Consider the following 3061-nt stretch of genomic DNA (forward strand, 5'->3'; position numbering starts at 1 on the left):
GACCTACGCTCTTCGTCATGGCTGCCCACGTGCTCGCTTTTGTGGTGGTGCCGTACTTGCTGCAAGGCCTCCTGCTGCTCTCTGCCCTACTCTTAGTGTGTGTGATGATGGCCCCGCCTCCTGAGAAAAGGAAGAGAGTGGTGTTGACTCTGGAGAAGAAACGGGAGATACTGGAGAAGGTTGATGCGGGTTGGTCTTCCTCTCGCATTCTCCGCGAGTTCAACCTGGCCCGGTCGACTTTGTTTGATATCAAGCGTTCCCCAGACAAGCTCATGCAGTACACGGCTGACTTCTCGTCGAGAAGCAAACGCAACGTGGAGAGGAAGGTTATGTTTACTCCCAAGTATGCAGAGATCGACCGCTCCACGTTGATTTGGTATCGACAGCAACGTGCAGCTGGTGTGATGGTACGTGGAACGGAGCTGAAGGCTGCTGCTGAGAAGTTTGCAAGGCTTCACGACGCCCTAGACTTCAAGGCATCCGAGGGTTGGCTCTTCGCGTCTTCAACATGGCCTTACTAACCGTAAAGCACATGGCGAAGCATTGGACGCTAACGAGGATGGAGTGGACGAGTTTCGGCACAAGGTGAAAGGCTTGATCGACAGGGAGGGCCTCACTCTCGGTCAAGTCTATAACGCTGACGAAACTGGCCCATTCTATCGCTCGGTGCCAACGAACACTCTCGCCGATGAGACGGAGAAGCGTGTACCTGGCCGCAAGCTTTCTAAGGAACGGATATCTGCTTTGTGTTGTGCCAATGCTAACGGCATGCACCGGCTTAAGCCCGTTATTGTTGGCCGTGCAAAGCAGCCTCGGTGCCTTCGTGGGGTGATGGATGTCCTTCCTGTCGTATGGTACCATTCTTTGAAAGCATGGTTCACAGCTGTGATTTTCAAAGACTGGTTTCACCATCACTTCGTCAAGGAGGTCATACATTACCAGACGAAGACACTGGGAATTCCTCGCGACCAGGTAAAGGCTCTCCTTCTCCTCGACAATGCACCTGCCCACCCGTGCGACAAGGACCTGGTTGCTGAGAATGGCCGTATTAGGTGCATGTTTCTGCCACCTAATACGACTGCTCTCATTCAACCAATGGACCAAGGAGTGATCGTGGCAACAAAGCGCCTGTACCGTCGGAAGTTCCTGGACGAGGTGATGGTGGTTCTCGAGGACGAGGACGAGCGCAGGGAAGGACGTGACACTCGAGGCAAGCGGACTTTGGAAAACCTTCGCCGCTACAACATCAAGTCAGCGCTGTACAACTGGGCTAGTGCATGGAAGGAAGTCCCTGTGAAAACTCTTGAAAATGGTTGGTCTCGTCTGCTTCTCGGAACAGATGTGGAGTACGATTTCCTAGGGTTTGACGTGGATGACTTCCATGCACGGCTACGTACACACGGCGACGATGTTGATGTGGACGATGTTCGTGAGTGGTTGGACGACGACGAGGGCGATCCTGGGTATCAGACGTTGTCTGATATCGAGATCGCGTCTTCGGTTGCTGGTGTCAGTCCCGAACTTGAAGATTCCGACGACGAAGGCGATGATGATGCAGACTCCGCCTTAGCAGGACACTACTCCAGCCATCCCCAAGCTGAGCGCACTCCGGGAACATCTAGAGTTCGTCCCAGACTACCTGGAACACCCGGACTGCGACAGGGAGATGGGGCCCTTGGGACTCGTGGAGGAAGTGCGTGCTTTCCGGCAGCGCATCATCAATCGCCAGAATCGTCGGTCCTTGCGTCAGTCAACGATTGACAGTTTTTTCAGGCCCGTGACCCCCGCTGTGCCAAGCCCTGGTTCCACTCCGTTGCCTCCCCAAGACAGGCCCTCATGCTCCGAGCCACAGCCCAGCACATCAGCTACAGTGGAGTCACCGCTCGACGTGAGTTTGCGGCTGTCTTCAGAGTCTTCTGTAGTCGGTACGCCATCACCACTACCCACCGATGCACCCCTTGGACGCCTGCCAGTGATACTCGGGCTCTGACAGTGAATAAACAGCAAGAACTTCTCCACTAGACCACACGGGAATTTTGAGTGTTGTGCAGTGAAAAAACGGTGTGTTGTGTTAAGGTTTTCAAGTTGGGAGAAAAGACTAAGTAGAAAAGAAATTTAACGTAACTAACCTTCTTTGTTTTGGCTTTGGAAACTTAAAAAACTTGGGAAAAGTTAATGTGCAACACTTAAATTTAATGGAACATTATTTGGACTAAAGTGAACACTGTGAAAAGAACGGACTTCTGTGTGTTAGTGACTAAGTTCAGTGCAAGACTTCAGGAAGAGTGTAGTGCAAGTGCTTCAGGAAATCGTTCTTACTGTCAGAGTCCGAGAGGAGGCGGTTATTCATCGAGGTGGCCAGGGACTTGCTGTAAGTAGCCAAAATGTTTCATGTTGTACTATTTTCCATACTATATTTACCAGAATGTTTCATATTGTATTTTTTCCATACTATACTTACCAGAAAGTGTCATACTGTACTTCTTTCCATACTAAACTTACCTCATGCATGTGCAGTAGGAATGTGTTTTTCAGAGTTCGGTTAGGTTCGGTTAGGTTAGGTTCGGTTAGAGTCCATAAGTACCAGAATGTTTATTAATGTATGAACATACTTCTAAACCCACATTTTATGTGTCTATTGCATTTATTTCAGTCATTTATGTGCCTTATTGGTGTGATTTGGGTGTTAAATAGGTGCTATGCATGTCCGGAGGGAGTTGTATAGGTGTTTCTCTGTGTTAGGGTCCGTAAGTACAAGTCCATAAGCTGGGGCCCAATATCCGGACAAAACCAATATCCAAACCTACCGATGGCTCTATTGATCCGGATATTGGAGTGATTACTGTATATGTATATATATATATATATATATATATATACAGTATATCAGTATATATGTATACAGTATATATATATGTGTATATATATATATATATATATATATACACGGCCATACCACGTTGAGTACACCGCTTCCCGTCCGATCAGCGAAGTTAAGCAACGTTGGGTCTGGTTAGTACCTGGATGGGTGACCGCCTGGGAACACCAGATGCTGTTGGCA

The 3061-nt window shown here is 48.9% G+C and overlaps 1 non-coding gene across 1 annotated transcript; it reads left to right on the forward strand.

The window, feature by feature from the left end:
• The first annotated feature begins 2942 nt into the window (after positions 1-2942).
• Positions 2943-3061, forward strand: LOC145403507 (5S ribosomal RNA). The gene has a single exon (XR_013898024.1). It is a non-coding gene; the product is annotated as a 5S ribosomal RNA (ribosomal RNA).

Source organism: Coenobita brevimanus, chromosome 60 (genome assembly GCF_032717465.1).
Source record: "Coenobita brevimanus isolate Jiangsu-jjx chromosome 60, ASM3271746v2, whole genome shotgun sequence".
Lineage (NCBI taxonomy): Eukaryota > Metazoa > Arthropoda > Malacostraca > Decapoda > Coenobitidae > Coenobita > Coenobita brevimanus.